This window comes from Falco naumanni, chromosome 3 (assembly GCF_017639655.2).
Source record: "Falco naumanni isolate bFalNau1 chromosome 3, bFalNau1.pat, whole genome shotgun sequence".
NCBI lineage: Eukaryota > Metazoa > Chordata > Aves > Falconiformes > Falconidae > Falco > Falco naumanni.
Window position 1 is genome coordinate 54,258,582 of NC_054056.1, and position 20,431 is coordinate 54,279,012.

Genomic DNA, 20,431 nt, shown 5'->3' on the forward strand with positions numbered 1-20,431 from the left:
AGCTTTAGGTAACACTATATGAAACCTGCTGGTTGAAGGAAGACTCTGATATTATATCTGTCTTTCCATGTTTCAGTTCTACTATTCCAGTAGCATTTGGAAGCTCCTGCTTGTGAAGGCTGGAAGAAAATCGCTAGAGAAGGGCTGCTCCCCAACAGATGCCTTAGATAGCTGAGTCTCCCCACCTGTCAGCTAAATCACTCACACCGATGACCAAGGTCAAAGAGATGGCAGCCACCAGTAGCAGCTGGAGAAATGAGACCCTGAGGTAGTGCTCTTGGTAAAGGGAAATGGAGGTCTTTCCCTGCTCCATTATTACTGTTCTTTCACCCTTAACAACTGATAAATTGTCTTGCATGCAGTAAAAGGGAGTGAAGGGTTCTTCTGTGAACTTAGAGCAAGTGCTGACTGGCAGAGGGACCTGTAAGCACAAGGGGATATGCCTTTTCCCCTCAACTAATTCTGCATAGTTTTTTTCAGAGAAAGGTTCAATTTTTATTGTGTTTAAGTAGTTACCCTATCAGCAAGGTGTTTAGACACGTCGGATTTTAGTGCAGTACAGGTTTTAGGCACTTCAGTAGGACAGTCATCTTCTATCGGAAGGATCAGTGTCCAGCACTGTTATTTCAATGAATTAATAGTCAAAGTTACTTTCTTCATGAGTACTTTTTTCTTTTTTTTTTAACCAGGTCAAACCAAACTCAATTACCTGCCTCTGTGACAGATTTCAATAAATCTGTCTTATTTCTTTCTGCTAAAATGGGATGATGAAGGGAAGAAAACATATTTTATCTGAAGTCAGTTCCTAATTCAACTAGAGCTTCATCTTGGCCCCATTGAACTCACCAGGCTTTTTGCCACTGACTTTAATAAGGTTAGAATCAGACTCACAACACGCAGTTTCTTATTTCTTCCAGATAACCTATTAAAATAATAAATATCTCAGGGTGAATGCTTCCTTCTCATCTACCTGTCCCTTGATATTTTGTTATTGCTTTTTCTTCTGTCTTTCATTAAGTTTTAATTAAGTGTTTCTTTGTGTGTAGGTAAAGGGAGGCTGTCTTATTTTTAAACTTTTCAGGCTATGCTTCAGTTTTGATGGTTTCTAAAGAAAGAAAAAATATGAATATGATTTTTTTAGTGGATGCCTAATCTACCAGATAGGCTTGCCTGAGGATGAGTTTGGGAATGACATGACAAATAATGGATATGAGACCAAGAATGCACTCTCTTTCCTTTTTTAATTAAAAACCAGAATGCATTTGATTAATAAGAATCCTGGTTTTCATCAAGGCTCTCCAGAGAAAATAAACCTCCTTTCTATTTCATAGAATGTCCATTGTGACAACAAGATTATAATTACTGATAGTTGGTTTCATTTCAAAACTGCAATACATTTAAATCCGTTCATTCTTTTTAAATCTGTCAGATCAGTGCTTATTATTTTACATCAGTGACAACTAAAGTAATGCCAGTAATGTATTGTTCATTATACATTGTACAGTTCATGGCACTCGTTGCTATGCTTGGCAATGCAGGTGAAAAGACTGTGATACCAGGGACTACAGAGTCAGATAAGAACATGAAGGAAGAGATGTGGGCAAAGCAAAACCTCTAAAAACATACTTAAATGCTGGTATGTTCTTCTGTAAAGAAGGAAGATTTTTCTTTGAGTCGTCGAGAGAAAGGAAAGAGAAAGGGAATTATTTAGCTTGATCTTCATTCAGATTTGTTCTAGTGACCACGTACTTGTTGGGTTGTAGTGTGCCTGCTTAATGCTTGGATGAATGTATATTGCACTCCCTTCAGGTAAATATTTGAAAATCATAACTTTGGTCTAAGTTTGCACTACAGTTACTGACTTAAGCCTTATGTGCAAGGCCAAAAAGATACTAGCTGTCTTCTGTGCAGGTAAATACAGCATATTGGTATATGCAAGATGATAGTTACAGACCTTTGTAAGGTATCTAAAATTTTTACTTGGATGTAATAACTGTCAGGGGATAGAAAGAGAGAAAGCAAAATCCCACCCAATCTACCGACTTGCTGAGTCAGTCAGAATTTATTGCTAATGGTGTGCATTGTAATTAAGTCTACTAACTTTCTTTATTCTAAAAACCTAAATTACACAGTCTACGGTGTTAAATGCATAATAGTGACTCCCACTTCTTGTAGGAATTACTGTTGGCTGCTTACAAGGTTTTGTGATGACAGAACAGTATTGTGAATTCATTATGGCCTTGTTTATCAATTTTTCTAGGTCTCCAGGGAACATTACGGGCTGATTTGAAATTTCACTCTCAAATGTATATTGTAAGATTAGAACTGCTGAAAATAATCCATTTACTGTACAAATACCTTTGTCTAATTGTTGACTTTAAAACTAGTTTAAACGATGTATTGGATGACATTGTGGCGTTATTTTTTTTCCCTGTGATGAGGGTTCTTGAGTTCCTCCTGCACACTTTAAGTTCCTTGCTGTAGATGTAAAGGGCAAGAAAGAATTTTTCTCAATACAGCATTGTGCTGTGAAATCCTCTCCACCAAAGTATTTTATCTTGACTAATAATTTTTCCTTCTGTCTTAAAATCAATGTAAGGAACATTTTTTATGTGCTGTACATCTTGGACATCTTTCAGGATTTGCATTTTGGCCAGTGTCACTGTGAGACTCTAGGGGCAGGAATTTAACCAATGTTCCAGGCTCATTTTAGTAGCAAACTATATATGCCTCGAGCAAGCAGTTTGTAAACCTTGCTTGAAAAGCTTTGATGTCTATTTAAATTTCTGATAATAGACATACTTTTAATCTGGAAAGTGATAAATGGACATCCTCAGAGAAGTTGAAAACCACATCAAAGCAAATAAATGCCTTTTATTTAAAAATGCTTTTTATTTATTGAAACTTTATTTTGTCTATATTGGCTCAAGCCAACGGCATATAAACTGCATTAATTTTCTTCTTTTTTCACCTGATCCAGGTGGTGGGAGGCTTTCATTTTCTCCATCAAGTTGAAGAAACTATGGTCTGAATGAAAGAGTACTGGCTAGATATTAATTTGATCAAGAATGAAGGGATAGAAAAAGATAGAGTCAAACTGAAAACAGGCCTTGTACCTCATTTGTTCAACAAGCTTGCAATTGGGTTAGCTGTTGTGTTACTGAATACTAGTTTCTAAGCTGAACTGGCCAGAACTTGTTAGATGAAGAATAAAAAGAAATAAATGTCACAGTCATTTAACTCAAATCAGGTGTTCCTTGATGTCGTTCATGACTATGTGAGTTTTAGATATGACTAAAGTTATGCTGCAGAGCAAGAGAAATTTTCCTTTTCCAGATACTGGCAAGATTTGTAAAATGACAGTTTATTTTACAGCAAAATAATCACTTGATCATTGTTTTTTCATTAAATAAGAAAAAGAAAGAGAGCCAAAACACACCCTTTTCTAATAATATTCAGGTGTTTTGGAGAGAAATACATGAGTCTGACATGATTCATACCATAGATCCAAATCTGAAGTTTTTCTGTATTTTGGGAAAGTCCTTGGATGATAAGTTTGTACTTATGTATACAGTAAATAAATCTGTTCCCCTGGAAAACAGGCATATTTTGATATAAAGATTTAAGATCTGCTTCCTTTCTCTCTAAAATTAATTTGTATAAATGTCATCAGCAGATTTTTGAGTTGCTTAAAGCTAAATCTGAGTGGTTAAACACCATTGAAGAAATGGCTCTCGTAGAATATCTGAAGTGAAGGAAAAAACAGTTCTTCTTCTGCTCAAATCTTAGTTTAGTTTGACCTGTTTCCCGGACTTAGTGGGAGGATGGTGACATGTCTGCAAACATTTATAGACCAGTTAATGTGCTCATCTGTTAATAGTATATCCTATTGCAATTATAGTAAACTTTCAATACTACAAAGTCAAAAGTCAAACTACATAGACTTTTTTTTTTTATTTTGTTTTTAAGCACTAGAATGTAACTTTAGAAAGATATTTATTATAAAGTGCATGGCAGCCTGCATGATATTTTTTAGCGGAGCAATTAGTTATCAATTAAAAAGAGAAAATGCTTCAACTTTTGAGCCATTCTTGTCAGTATGAATATTCAAGGTAAAATAATAAGTACTACTAATGGTAATTTAATTTTGAATGTGAGCAACGGATAACACTAGAGATCTTTTGGAATTGTTGATATGCCCAGTGGTTTGTCAGAAATACAAATTTTAAACAGCAAAAGCACAAACTATGTTTGTTTCAGATTTTTATTTTATATAAAACTGATCACAATACAGATATATTTTTATATCTGATTTAATAACACTATAGTAATTCTATCCATTTACTGTCTGTCAGTCAAAGCTTGTACTAATATAACATTCACAATTCACAAGTTCCAAGAACTTAAGAATGTTATTACTATTTGTAATGTTCATATCTTTCTGCCACTTTTCATTATTTATGAACTGATTGTGCTTTGTTGTACAAACAGAGAAAACACTTTGAGAAACCTTGTACCTCACTTTGTCTGTTAGTTTAAGGAGAAATACAACCAAAAACTTTACACAGTTGACTGCTATAATCTTTTAATTTGTCCTGTGTAGTCAGGTTCAATGCTGATCTCTCTAAAAGCATCAATATGCGTCTGTTCTTTGTTCAAATCAGAGCCTACACTGTGTTTCAGAAGCGTGCACTGAACAACACATATTTCTTTGGCTTCACTTGTTCTTGCTGTTTTCTCATTAGGATGCCTAAGGATTTTGACTGAACTGGTGGGATTGAATATAACTAGGAACTGAAAATGCCCACACTTAAGGCTTTTTTTATCACTGAAAAAGACCTCGGTTTCACCTTTCAAATTCCGGTGGATGGCAATCTAGAATGAAATTGTTCAGCTGAAATCGCCAGGACCTTAAGCACTCCAAGCTACCGGAAAGACATCTTGTTATTAATCCTGCATTAATGAAGAGATCGGACTTAGGGCATGATCCAGAGCCCATTGTAGTCAATGGGAGTCTTTTTCCATTGACTTCAGCGGGGTTTGGATCAGGCCTTTACTTCCTAAAATGAATAAACTTCAGTAGAAGCCTGCTATAAGAAAGTGGCATCCTTTCCTGAGATCTTAGAAGATAATGAAGACAATGGTATACTCATACTTCGCTCATTAGTATGGCTATATGTATGGTTCACTGCTCATGGAGAGCACCCAACGTACCTTAAAAGTAAAACAACCCTTGAAGTTTAAGTGTTGCTGGTCACATTCAGAATACTTGATCTAGAAAGCAGAGATTTAACTTCATATAATAAATTGGTAAATTATGAGAAACAATGCAGATAAATTTCTTGACTATTTCTTAGTTCCCAAGGCAAAGGGGAGAATTTAAGTTTAAAACTCCCAGAACACTAGTATGTGAATCCTTGACATTCAGAAATAAAAAACAATGATATCACTAGAGATTTCACTTTCTGTCTCAATGACTGTAATGAAAACTAACGTGCCAACACAAATGATTTTTGTATGAGGAGTGACCATTTGCAAAATTTCTATTTCTATAAAAAGGATCTAAATATGCTAAAAATTGAAGGAAATGAAAGGATTTCTTTAAAAAGAATAAATAGTAGGGGGTTACAAAGTCCATATTTTGTTGTTGGTGTTGCTGTTGTTTTTCCTGAATAAGTTTAAAGAATTTTCCTAAATTGAAGAGCAAGTAGAAGTTTAAATCCTCCCCTACCTCTTGAACCCATGTACATTCCAAGGAAAATGTTCTTTTTCAAGACAAGTAAGTGTCTGAAATCCTGAATGCCTGAGAACACAGGCTGAACAATGACTTCAAGGCTTTTGGCTTCATAATCTTGATTACTTACATGATGTCTGACTTAAATATCTGCAGGAATGTCTCTTTGTCTGAGCTCTTTGCTCAAGATTTCCTTTACAGACAGCACTTTTGTAGCAGAAATCTTATCTTGCTCATGCGGTTGTTTAAAATTGATCTGGTGAACTATGGCCCCAAACGACTTCTCTTTCTCCACTCATTATGAAAGATATAAATATCACAACTCAAAATTACATGTATACATTTGAGCACATGATTTGCTTCTGCCTCCCTTCTTAATTGATACAAACTTAGAACCTTAAAGCCTTGTGATCAGTATCAACAAAAGCTTGTAATCAAAGCTAGAGGGTCAAAAGTGAAGTGGCTGAGAAAGCCTTTGGATTCCATCAGTCCTTATTGAAACAGTGAGAGGACTTGGACACTGTCAATTGCAATTTCCAAAGCTTTAAAACAAGTGATTTGCAAAGGGAAGAAAAGGTAGGTTGAATGATTTCTGCCAGATGTTCAGAGACATCTTAAGTCCAGACAATCCTGATACCTTCTTCTCCTTTTCCTCCTTCCAAGGGAGGTTGCTTATGCCTTCCATTTCTGGCCAGCAGCCTGAAGCAATTGCTTTCTGGTGCTTTCTAGAAAATTCAGTTTAAAATTGTCATTTTTTTAACTGAGAGTTTGGTCCTCCTTTCCTAGGCATAATGATATGCATAGAGAGAAATAAAATTACTCTGAAACATTTGTTCTATCTGGCATCTCTGGAGTTATCTGTAGTGTTAAATTAGCACAACCTTTGACAAAACTAGTCATTTCTAGTGAACAAATAGTATGGGGCAGATTGTTGGTGCTTCTGAGGCGGTTCCATCCTCTGCCACAATTCCATAAAGACAGGGTCCCCTGGCTGCAGCGGAACATAAATGGAAATGGACATGCTTGAAAATTCTGTTTTGGAAATAAAATTATATAGTGGAACTCCTCAAGAAACTTGCTTTTGTATCTAATTCAAATTTATTTTCCCATTACAAATTAAATACATTAATCTTGTCAGTCAATGCAAGTTTTACAGGAAACTTTATAGTCAAAGTATGTACCCTCATTGGGATCTGTATTTCACCTGATAATTTGTTTTCTTATCAAAAGTTACTAGGTAACTCTTGTCATAATACATATCTTCCTTGATTGATGTGATATATGACCCTTTTTGTGCAGTTTATAATGTTGTGTAGGTCGAAAATTCTCTTTGAAAACTGGAAAGGTGCACTATTAAATTTTGAAAAGTTATATTCTGAGTGGCAGATTGACATGACTGTAGTTTATAATGCAACCAAACTGTAAATCTGTATACGTAAATTGTAACTACAGTCTTGAGGTTGACTTTGGGCTACTGGGTTTTGAAGGTTGTTGTTATATTGTATAGTTTCCTAAAAAATATTATGCTCATATGTTCTTTTATTTTATATAGTCTCCTCACTTGAGTGTATAATTTTCTTATTGCAAGTTCTTAGACTTCATGCAAGAACACTAATTAAAATTGTGACTATATCGACTGCTGTAATGTAACTCTTTTCCTAACTTGCAAGAGAACGTTGTTACTATGCCCCATCATACTCTTGAAAAAATACTGTGATACCACTGCCAAAAAGTTTTGAAATTGTTTTCCTTTATACTATGTAAATTATTCCTGTCATCTATGTTATTAGATTTTAATTCAGTAAAGATGAGCTAACAGACTGTGAAGGGCACAGACTATAAACCTTTCAACAGCTTTGGCAAGAAAAGTCATGCAAGGAAAATATGTGTGTAAATATGAACGAGGATTTGGAGGATCATCTGTGTGAGTGAGTGATGCTATAAAAAAGGACTGTATTTAGTATTATGGATGATGATTTGCATCTTCAGCTTGAAAAAGAATCTGCATGTGTTTTACAGAGTGTGATAATTCAAAGTAACCAAATTACAGGTATATCAATAAACTTCTTTTCCTGTTGTCTACCTAAAACAAAACTTTTTATTTTTCTTTTCTTCTTCTTTGAAATAACAGAAATATGAAATGCAAGAATTCATTCATGTATGCCACTGTTGCAAAGTAAATTGTATATTGTCCCAGCTCACAGTGTTCTGCAGAAAATTTACATGCTATTGCTAGAACTTTATGTTATTTACAGACCACCTAAGAGTTGCCACAGTCTTATTTTTAAAGAATCTTTTAAGTGATGTAGCTATTAAACTATCACTTTTTCAAATACATCAGGAGTATCATTGCTAGCTTCCTGTATAAAATTAATGTGTGTGCATTAGCTGAGAGCAGAGGTGAATGGTTGAACATTAGAAAACCATTCTGATGGCAAAGATGAACTAAAAACTATGGGGAACTGAATGTCTATATAGGTTTGTTTTCTCATTGACTAAGGTTTATCTAGGACAATAACTCAAAAGCATACAGAAAAATAGTTCATCCTCTCATATACAAAAAAAGAAAAAAAAGGTGCATATATGAAAATTAGTTAAATAGCTATTGCACACAGGGATATTGGATGAAGCATTGTTGTTGGCAAACTATTGATTTCATTATACTGCATGTAATGATGAAATAAAGCTATAAAATAATCCATTAATGTTGAGAGACATCTTTTAAAAGTTCTAGAGAGTGACAATGTTGATTTTGTACAGAAGCAATGCATGTTAGAAGAGAAACCATACCAAAGCTTCTTAACCTGGGAGTTTACACCCAGAAAGCCCAATAACCATTTTGATTCACAGTTGATAGTCTCAAATAGATTTATGTCATTGGAAATTAATTACATTGCTCAGAGTTGGTATGTACCACAGTACTAGTATATAAGGAATCCTGAGTCTTGAGCTTGAAAGAAAGTCTCTGTTGCCATAGCCACCTATGCAAGCAGAAAATACTGCTCCTTAACTGAGCTGTGCAAACGTGCTGCACAGGGACACAAACACCCAGGAATTCAGACGCACGGCTGATGCAGGCCACTCACTGGTTTGATGACTCAGCTTCAGTACTTCTGTTGTGTTTTATTTTTGAGAGGTTTTTGAAAGATCTTCCATGAATTATATGAACAGCTAACAGAGATATGGTTTTGACACATATAAGTTATAGGACTCATTTCAGTTTCTATACTATATAGTCCCAGAAAAACAGTTGTGTGATGTTACAGCCTCTAAAATGCAGAATCTGCAGATGTTTATTCAGTCTGGCAAGCTGCATTGCTAGCTGTCAAATCTTTCCCATGCAAGCTGCTCAGAACCACTGTGAATCAACGACCACCTCTTTATTTTGACAGACACACAGACCTCAATTTTCAATAGTTTCACTGTGCATAAAAATTGCATCCTTTGCATGACTACAGTGGGCCTCTCCTATTACTCCTCTAACTATGGAAAGTCCTAAACTATCTTAATATTACTTTCCTCCATATCCTTTATAAATGGTTATCACTAATAAATTCTGGAGCTGAAGTTCTGTATTGTTGTCAACTGTTACAAACTGCCAAACAAAGTTGAAAATTGTAAATGCCATGTGAATATGATATTGAAGAAAATTACTGCAACTATGAATTTAAATTTTTAATTACCTGTTGTCGGTATTCAACTATTACTTAATCTCCCAGACTAGCACTGAACGTGTAATGCTATTTTTATCTTTTTGTTTGTTTGTTGTTTGTTGGTTTGTTTGTTGTTTGTTGGTTTGTTTGTTGTTTGTTAATACAGAATAAACTACCCATATATCGTCTAGGGTATATTAGCTTGGAAATTGAGACAATGAAGGGTGGTTTAGGTTTAGACTGACAAACTGGAATTTTTCATTTCAGTCCCTGCAATATTACAATCCTAAACTCTGAGCTTCTAAGAGACAGAGAAGAAAGAGGTTTTAGATAAATTAGTTTATTTTGAATCCACTTCTACACACCATACATTGAAACTACAGAATATCATTTTGTTAGGAGATCTGACAGATGAGCTATCAAACTTATCTTTTGTTTTATGTGTTTCATAAACTTGCCAGGTAAAAAGGAGGTAAAGGTTTCAACAAAGCCTCTTCAGTTTTTCAGGTACTTGTCTGTGTGTGTTGTCTTTAAATTTCCTCTTTGTAGTTTATGGCACTCTTCCTTCCAGGCTTCTAATTTATTTATTTTCCAGGAGTCACCCAGAGGAAAAATAACAAGATGTATCCGATTTTGCATATTGTCACAGCTCTGACACATAAGCATAGGTGTTTCTGTTATTGTAGGAGATAAAATGCATCCTTTTGCAAAGCCTGTGGAAATACTGAAAATATTGTATGCTTTCATAGTACCAGATGGTTTCTAATTACTAAGGCCACTGCCTGGAAGACTGTTTTTAGTCACTGACAAACTCACATACTATTTGCATTTAAATGGCTCTCAGATGTACCTAATAGCTTCACAATACGCTGTCAGTAGGGAAGCAATTGTACACTCCAATTCTATACAGTAGCTTCACTGAAGTAGCTACTAGTGCACTGCCTGTCTAGGAAATGAACATTTGAGATTGGGGTAAATATCTGTGGCTCTAGTGTGATGACCAGTTACCTTTTGCTTCATTCTACAGAACAGGGCTCCCCCTACCTTAATAAACATCTCTCTATAACATGACAACCTCTTACATCTCTTTCATTGTAACTTTTTCCTGGCTAATACAGTCTTCCCTAACAAAGCGAATTACTTACAAGTACTAAAGATACTGTGCCTAAAAGTCTTCATTGTACTTAGAAAAAAAAATCATTTGTTTATATAAAGATTTCATCATAGCACTGCCAATGCAAAATCATTACCACATTTCATCTAAAGTTAACTAAAATTTGATTCCAAACTAAATTTTATTCAGTGAAGATTAATTTCATGGAATAGATTGCACAAAACTGCACTTTGCTTCAAAGGCAAAAACTTTGCTATGTTTCTTGTGAATCCTGCATTGGCAAAAATTTGTTTGGAGAATGGTGTAACATAAAAATGCAGGAATCTAAAAGTTTAGGCAACAACTGAGTTAACCCCAAATTTGTACACGGCCGATAACTGACATACAGCAACTATTCTTTGAGTATTGTTTCAAAGATTATGCTTCTGAATTTGAGTATTCTAACAAATTGTAAGAGATAATTGTTTTCTTATTTCTATAGGTTAATGAAGGTGATAGGTTTCTATTAATTGATTATGTAACTCTACATCCATTATATTAACCCAAACGTAATCCTTACAATTTTTCTACATATAGCAGTTTTACTTGTTCACAAATTTATCATAATTTTTTAAAAAGTAGTTAATTTTATTATTAGAATTCATAAAGAAGAGAAAACCACTAACTCCTTACAGTTCTATTATCCCAGTTAATGGTACATACTAACAATTTCTGCAAGCTTTTTAAAATTTCCAGTGATAGACCAACGTATCTATCTATATTGCTGTAGCAGGCCTACATATTGTTACTGTTGAACAACTGCAATGTCAGCAAACTGCAGGGCCATACTACCATTGTTTCAAACCTAATGGAAAGACATGTATTATGGACAGTTTTTGCGAGCTGTCAAATGAGGTGAGCAAGTACGGATGTTAAAGGAACTGTAAGATGCACCGTTAATTGTTTGCACATAACGTATCGTTACTCTATGTATTTTTTGTAGTTTAGGGTTTTAGCCCTGAGAAAGAGGAGCTTCTCTGGGACAAAACCTCAGTCCTGCTGAAGTCAATGTTACAAGGCTCACCGAGCCCAACAGGTCAGATCTCACCTCTGGTATTTACATTCACTGTAGACCAATGTAAAATTTAGTGACAGCTCTTCTGTATTTCTCTGTTTGTTTTGGTGGTGGGGGTGTGAAATTAGCCATATCTGAAAGCAGACACTTGGGATGGGATTTTTTTTATGAGTGAATAAGCATGGATCATATTGTGGATCAGGAAAACCAGCTGCTAGAATTTCCACCACTCACACCTTTAAAAGAAATACATGCTTTGAGAGGCACATTATTACTGTATAGCTGATGGCAGTAGTCCTATATCTGGCAGTTCACATGACATACGATGGAGGCCTGATCACAACTGACAGCGATGGGATTTTTTTCTCTGACTTCAATAATGATCCTGGAATCAAAGGCTGGCCCTATCTATAGTTTATCTACATCTTGTTTTGCTTGGTTCCCCTTGCAGTCAGCAGGAAGGCATAGGCCTCTCTAGAGAGTGATTCATTCCATCCAAAAGCAAGTGTGAGGAAGTGTGTGGAGGGTGATTCACCTGAATTATTTCTGTCCATCTACTCAGAGGGGAATGAAAAACATGACTCATAGAGGCAAGTCAAATATCTCTAATGAATCTTCTAAATAGGATCTTCAAAATATCATGTTGAAAACCTTGACATGACTCAATATAACAGACAGAAATAAGTTTAAATTTAGTTTCAAGACCCATACTCAAATTGTGCTCAAGTTTTCTAGCTGAGCAGGAGAGAAGGATGAAAACAGTTTTCCTTAAGTCTTGCCTCCTAAATAAGGTGCTTCCTACAGTGCAGGCTGTTTTGTCTTCCAGTTGCATTTTTAAAAGCCATCTGTATAAACAGCAACTGTGAAGAGCAAAACTCCATTGGTGTCTGCCAGCCAAACTGGGCAGGCATATGCTCTATATTGCTGGAAGGGTATAAGAGCAGGCATGATCCCTCCCTGCCGTCTGGAAAGCAAACCGACCTAAGAATCTACATAAAAACATTGTTTACCCAACAGTCGGTATGAGTTGGTTGGTTCTAATAAAAAACTAATTTTCAAAGAAGTATTTTGACGGCTGCCTTTAGGGAGATATACTTCTGTAGCAATGCTGTGGTAGACAATATATGGAATTGATCCTGACTTGAATAAGTAATGTCAGAATCTGTGAAGGTTTTGTCTAGTTTCTGGCACTCCTGCTGTTGCAAAACCTTCTGCCCAGGGAAGGAGAAGACATTCTGGTAGGTATTAAATATGGTATAGTGAGCAAATAGAGAAAAGGAAGGGAACAGTAGACCCCAGATCCTGGTCCCATATCAGGAAAATATCTCTGTCCAGCAACATAAGCTTAGTGTATGTCTTTCATCTGCATGCACCCTTGGCAGGGCTGGGTGCTTAGAAGACATTCAGAGGAGTGGAGCAGCTCATTTTTGGGGAACTTTCAGCAAAGAAGAGCATTTACTGGGGTTGTTCTTCTGAAAAAGAATGAAACAGTTGTTTCCACACATTAAACTTGTTTCCTGATCAGGGCAATGGAAATATTATATGAAAAGTTGTAGAGTAACAATTGCCTTTATATTTTTTGGCCATATAACTTCTATTAGTTTCTTCTGGATTATTATTAATGGCCATATCAGACCAAAGAGAATTTATATGAATTCAACAGAGTCCTAAAGCAACACCCCAATTAGGCATGCATGCTTGAAATTTTGAAATCTGCAAAGCATATCAGGAAAAGAACTCCAAACTTCCGGAAAATCTTTACCAAAACTATGCCTTGAACTACTTAAGGCTGAGTTGCATAGAGAAGAGTAGAAAATTGTCATTCTTGGGAGGTTCTGGTTGGTTGATTGGTTGGTTTTGTTTGGGGTTTTTTGTGGGGTTTTTTTGTTTGTTTGTTTCTTTCCCACTTGATTAGTTCATTCCACGCTACCTGAGCCACTGGTATTCATAAATTTTGAAGGATTTTGAGATTTACCTGTTCAGGAACAGCAACACAATAAATGCTAGCAGAACCTCCATGGAATTATTAGCTTTATAATAAATAGCTTAAGCCAAGGAGTATAAAAAGAAATTTTATCTTTAAAGGTTAAAAGAAATCACAAATTAATGGAAAAGAATGGTTGTTATCTCAGTTTTAAATACAACCTGTATTAATGGTAGACAAAATGAAAGCTAAGGCTCATGTCTTCCTCATTATGGTCTACAAAACCTACTTCTGATACCTTTATATAGATCTATCTCTCATATAGAAAAATATTATAGAATATTACTGTAAACAAAACAAACCAATGCATACCAAACATTTTTGAGATATCAAATGTTTTTGAAATAACGGGACTGTAACAGGCACAGATTTACAGACCCATAAGACAGCTTTTGGTAATATTTTACCTTTGATCCACAGCAGAAGATGTAAGGATCTGAAAATCTTGATAGTCTAACTGAGTAGAGAACTGTTTGACTTGCAGTTTAAAAACAGTAAAAAAAACATCCTTGGCACTACTTGACATCGATATTAAATCAAATCAAGGAAATGAGTTACACTCAGTAATCCTGAATATGACTATGGGAGAAGTGGCATGATCACTACGACAATTCTCTAACTGAACTAAATTTGAAGTGTTTGAAAAAGTTTTTGGCTAGGCTTATGTTTTAGTTGGTGTACACATAAGGGACCTTGAAAAGAAAGAGTCAAGAAGTTGTTTGCCAGTAGGGCAAGGAATATACTTGAATGAAATGCAATAAATTTGGTGACACTCTGGGCAAAGTCATTTGCCAGCTAGGGAAGACCTATGAATAGCATGAATTACAATCAAGAAGGGAAAAAATACGCCCTTGGTTCAATACTGTAGCCATGAGTGAAGTAACTGACCACTGGGGCTATGACCCTGCCATGTGGGTCACAGCACTTTACAGCAAAGCAAGTACTGTGTTGAAGAAGAAAGAAATAACAGGAGTTGAGAAGCTATTGCTGGGTTTGAGCGCAACAGCAGTAGTTCTTGGCTCTGTTCTTACACCCTTTTGAGCAGCAAGCGTGAATCTACAGTGTCTTTACTACTCTTCAGCCCCTTTCATGCTCAGCATCTCACTTTTAGGGCAGGAAAATTCAGTTCTGGTTTTATAATCTTCATTGCCACCTTCTTTCTTAGGAAGAAGCAGGGTTAAATTGTGAAAGCAACCAAGGAACTTTTGGATATCTAGATCCATAAAGCATTTACAAATATTTACTAAATGGCAAGTTTTCTGCCAGGTCTGCTCTCTATAAATTAGAAAATTGTTTAAAATGTATTTGCCTGGTATGCCATTCTTCTACATTTCTTTGCTAATAAAATGGCTGTCATTCTTTAATCTTGTAATCTCAAGCAGTCTGGTGTATTAAAAATAATAATAATAAAAAAAAGTGTACTAGAACTATTTTGCTATTTTAAATCAAGCTAGTAGAACAGTGTTATCAGCTGAACCTATTAATTTCATTTTTATTATGTCAGCCTATCTGAACCTGTTTTTTTCATTATCATTTTTTCCTAGTCATCTGTCAATACTTTCTAAATTTTAGAAATTTCTTCTAACCAACAGAGCAATATCACATTTTTTCTATAATGAAGAAGGAACTGTGTCTCTATATGAAGTATGAAAGGGTGTGATTGGTGTGTAAACTAGCCAACAAGCAGACCACAGGCTAATCCACTTATTCCTTCAAGTACCATTTACTTCTGGACTTGTTTTGCATCAACAGCAATTGTTACTGTCTTATATAATTAAAAGAATAAATCTTTTTCCTTTATAACATTGTTCACAAAATTCAAAGCCACTTTCAAAGCTGAAGGATGATTTCACTTGCTCTAAGGAATCACTTCCCAGCAGAATTTAATATGTATGTGTGTGCATGTTTGAGCTAGCCTGTTGCAGAATTTCTCTGTTGCCTTTGTCTTAGTTACTGCTTTAGTGAGATACATGTCTGAGTGTAGCACTATGGCCTGGAGAGAAGATCAAAAAACCCTTGTGCATATCTGGTAACTGAATTTATGGAGTCCTTTCCGTATGATTTTTAAAAGCTTGTTGAATGCAACGAACACACCAAAATTACTATTCCTCAATAAACACTCAAAAAAAAACCTCCAAAAAAACCCAATCACAAAAGCACTCAATAAATTGTATCTGTATAAAACTGGAATCTAAAAATCATCCACAGTTATCAGCTAAGGAAATGTCTTTAGGACTGAAATATCACGAACAAACTTTTTATCACCTAAAGCAGCAGTTCTGAAAGGAATCCACATACCTGAATTTAAACAAACACAGAATCCAGGTACTATTAACAGAGTTCTGGGCAGGTTGATTTGCTTTTAGTAATTTGTTTTCCTTTTGATATGGTGTGGTCACGCTACAGTAATCAAAACCTGCAGGGAGTCAATAGCGTATCGTCACTGATGGCAGGATTTATGATGAGACCTTTGTGCATCAATATATGTTCCTGTTGATAATTGTTTGAAGCTATTGTCTCCATGACTGCCAGTCCATGGATATGGAATTGTAATGTGCAGTACTGAGCTATGTTATTAAAAAACATGTTATTGTCGTGATATGCCTCCCACTAAGGATTATAAGTTAGCCCTTGCCATCTGGAAAGAAAGAATTTTATTTGTGGCAGAACTGCCAAGGACATTAGAGGACTCTCTGGAATTCTTTCAAGGAAATGTAAATTTGATCAGTACTGAGGGATTTCAGAGCTCTATGAAAATAAGGCAAAGCAGGACAAAGCCCACTTATCACATGAAACAGACAAAACTGAAGTTTCAAGAGCAGTTCTCTTGACATATAGATCTTCATATATGTAATTTCACAGTTCAGATTCAGCAGGCCAAATGCAGGGTTTGTGTAAGGTAGATAAATTTATGTGCACTTAGACTCTCATAAACCTCTTAACACCCTATTCCTAGATGAGGAAATTCTAGTGTCACACATAAATCTACTACTACAACTATTGACCTAAATTATTAATTTACACCCACACTTTCAAACAAGTTTAAATAAACAACAACAGACAAACCAAGGCAAATAAAAAAAAGGGACTCAAAGGAACCAGGTTATACTACACACATTCTGGATGACTAAAATTCTGTGAGGTGATCTCGCCATTTGTTTCGGACAATTTTGATAGTAATTTTGATCTAAACTAACTGTAAACATGTAGTTTAGACCTCTTATTGACCAATGTTTAGTGTAACTGTTGAGAGGTAACTAGGCCAGAAGTTAGTATAGGTCTAGTTAACTAGAATATAATTCCTCATGGGTCATTCAGTGTCATCAGGACGCTGAATTAGAATCGGTGATGACTCATAACTTGCATGTTTGCAATGCACTCTTAAGAGTGTTATTATTGAAAAATAACTGGCTTAATAAGTGTTCTTTTGTATGTTTATTATTTCAAAATACTGAAGAGAAAAAGTGCCTAGCTTGTGTTTTAGATGGATAACAAAATAGCAAATGTTCCTCACTCAAAAGGCCAAACATTAATAGACAATATTAAAAAGATTTCAGTAACTTGTTCTCTGTCAAGAAACACTTTTGTCTGTTTTCTTAAACAATTCAGGATGAGAAAGAACATTTTACAGAAAATAAAAGCAATGACATACCATCTAGCAGAAGGAAAACAAGACAATTATTAATGACAAGAGGTTAAACAAGCCTCATAAATCATAGTTTTGGTCATGCAAAAATTTGAAAATCTAAATTTTAAATGAAGGAGAAATAATACAGACCCACTCCTTTGAATTCAATATTGAACTTGTCAAAGGGACCTAGAATACAGATAGGTGCCATATCCCAGTATATAAGCATTTACAGGACCAAGACCTATGATATAACTAATCTCACGGCAGCATCATTCGTCAAGCAAAAAATGAAGAAGTGCTATTTGGATTTCTCTGGACACTTCTGTGAAAAAAATCTTTAATTTTTGTGGCAAGAGTGTCTTCTAAAGTTAAATATATACTCATGATGACATTTTCATACCATCTTTTAGGTTGTGAGAAGTGTGACAATTCAATGCATGACATAATTATTTCTCCTAAGACTGAAGGGTTTTAACGGAATGAATCTGTCACTCTACATGTGCTTTAGATAGGAAATGCCTCTTTCCTCATCTTGTGGGTCAGTGAAGTGAGCTTGCTTTGCCTGTCACAGGGTTTGTTAAACTATGGTGTTGCCTTATCTTTGAAGAACAGCTGGCTAGTAAAAGTTGCATATTGAACTGCTTGAGCTTGTTCATATTTCAAAACATGTTTATATCTGTCAGTGAGCAGTTTTATAACATCCTTCTTATATTTTACATCAACAGTATTAACTAGAACTCATGTTATTCGTTAGCTATTAAAAATAACAGATGGTACACTAAGCTGTTTTTTCTTCAATGTAAAGCATACACTCAGTTAACATTAAAATATGTTTCTGCTCTGAAAAGTGGCTTTTCTCAAATATACTTTATGGATTCCACATTTCTTGTTTCTCAATGATTTTTGGATGAAATCGTCTCTTCTTTACAAACTATAAATTGGGTTTTCCAACTGCTTGTAAATTTAGGTGGTTTGTGAAAATCACCTGTTTTTACTGGTTCCAGAATCCACAAAGGAAAAAGTTTTGTAATAAGGATTTAGGAACCACTTTTGTTTATGTTATGCAGTCAGGCACAGATTCTAGATCAGTCCCCAGACCTGTACTAACCTTCCTAAAAAAGAAGAATCAAAATAAAGATATTTAAACCAGAATGTGACTAACTCTTTTCTTAGACTAACCCTTTTCTTAGACTAACCAGCTAAACTCTTGAAGGATTTCTGTCAGCTTAATGGAGTCCATACCAGCCTGCAGCTGGAATTGCCGTCACACTGTCCGTCACCCCTCAGAAAGTACTGTGGGCTGCTGGTGTTTGCTTAGGCAGCATCTAATACTTAGACGGATCATGTGTCTTTGGCTGATCTGGCAGATGAAGTTTCCTTGCTGCCCAGATAATACACGCAATTATGAAAAAACTCTCGTCTCTCATTGCTACCTACGTTAGGGTTACTTTCTAAGGTTTCTGTTTTGATTGCGCAGCTTTGGTTAACCTCTTCATGGAAAGTAACAGGAGTTGCTGAGAGATGTTATCTGATAACTCTCTGGTTTCCATTTATATTCTTAACTTTTTTTCAGACAGCATGGTGGTATGGAAGCATCTAGCATAAAGTTAGCGGAATGGTTTACATTCTAAAAAAGCTTGGAAACTTTGGAAAGCTGTAATATATAGAAAAAATATGAAATTGATGCATTTTGATTAGAACAGTCGATAATTTGACAGTATACAAGCAGTGAGTGCAGAGATTCAAGAGACAATGGATACCTTATCGTTGTCAGATCTTACCTCTGTGTTTTGCTCCACTTGAGAAAGAGGTATGCTGAGGGAAGACATGTAGAATATTGTCGGCAAAATACTTTTGCATATGCTTTTTTATTGATACTTTTAATTTTATTTATGCTCTGACAAACTGGTATTAAGAAATTGCTTTCTCTGGGTTGGGATACAACACTGCAGAATATTTCCCAGTTAGTTGCCCTGTGTAAACTTTAAAGATGTAGAATAAGTTGCATTCTGTCACCTTTAAAACAACTAATGTACATGTTCTTCCTTCCAAATAGAAGCATGAGAGAGAGGGATAGATCTAAGCACAATTCAGGAAGCATTGAAAAAGTCGTGCCGCATTTGATCTTTTACGAAGGATAACAGAGACACCTAATGGCAAAGAAAGGGAACTTGTTTAACGTTAATCTGAACAAAACGTGCTTTTCAGGGAAATTCGAGGCAACGAGATGTGCGCCAAAGGAAATTTTCCTTTTGATATTCCAGTCTGGTTATAATATAGATTGATGCAGAAAGGATAAGAATTTATGCAGTGAACAACAGTTAGTGATAGTTGTTCCCTGATCATTTCTGTGGTTCAAAGTTCTCGCCTCCAAATAATTTATTCTAATTTTAAAATTATTTTCTTGTTTTCTGTACAAATATCACTGCAAAAATGTTTGGTTAGTGGTGAAAGAAATTTATTTCTGATTTATTTCAAAAGATCATTCAATCAAAATATAGTGCTTTATCAAAACTTCAGCTTTACTGAATAAGATTTTTGACACAGGTCCAAAGAGTTAAGAAGATATGAAAGAATTTATTCTAAAGATTTTCTTATAAGAAAAGAAAACAGTTGAAAAGGAACCATCCATGTTCTCTGTCTTCTTCCTAAAACTGTGGTGGAAGAAGAAATCAAGTGACAATTAAAAATCAGATTCCAGCTGTTCATTAGGAGGCAACGACTGAATTCAAACAAGCACATCAGGTTGTCATACAAGCCAGGTGCAGACAGTACCTGAAACAGTGCATTTGGAATAGCTGCCTTGCTAAGCAAATGTTACTCTACTGGCATCAACCAACAGAGAGCTCATCAAAATCTCAGTGATACATGGAGGTGAAATGTTGAAATAATGGGATTCCTGGGTAAAATAGAGAGAAAGGAAATGGGCAAAGACTAGCAGTCTACAACCTTTATAAAAATCCCATGGAGTTATAGACTTGCATAAAACATGCTGAACTCTCACATTATATGACAATGAAGTGCAGGGACAGCCTTCAGTGTGTTTAAGATAATGGGTTGCACAAGAGAAGAAAAACACATAGTTGGCTGCTGCTACTTCTACTATTAATCAACAAAAGAACAAGGGTGAGCGTGAGGTCTTCTCCATGCTCAAGCATCAACTAGAGCAAAGGGTCAGAAATTAGCAAATAGATTATTGCAAAGTACTCATGCCAGCAGCAAGAGAAAAATAGGACTTTTATTCTGGTCACCTCTTTGCCC

The 20,431-nt window shown here is 35.4% G+C and overlaps 1 protein-coding gene across 3 annotated transcripts in view; it reads left to right on the forward strand.

Moving 5' to 3' along the window:
- Nucleotides 1–8,431, forward strand: part of NETO1 (neuropilin and tolloid like 1) — an 88,640-nt gene extending 80,209 nt beyond the window's left edge. The window contains exons 12-13 of one of the 3 annotated variants that reach the window (XR_005827072.1): nt 77–268; nt 4,746–8,431. The gene's annotated coding sequence lies outside the window, so the exon portion shown is untranslated. Of the gene's footprint in view, nt 1–76 lie in introns of all 3 variants that reach the window. The other 2 variants (XR_005827071.1, XR_005827073.1) reach the window with 2 other exon arrangements.
- Nucleotides 8,432–20,431: the final 12,000 nt, after the last annotated feature.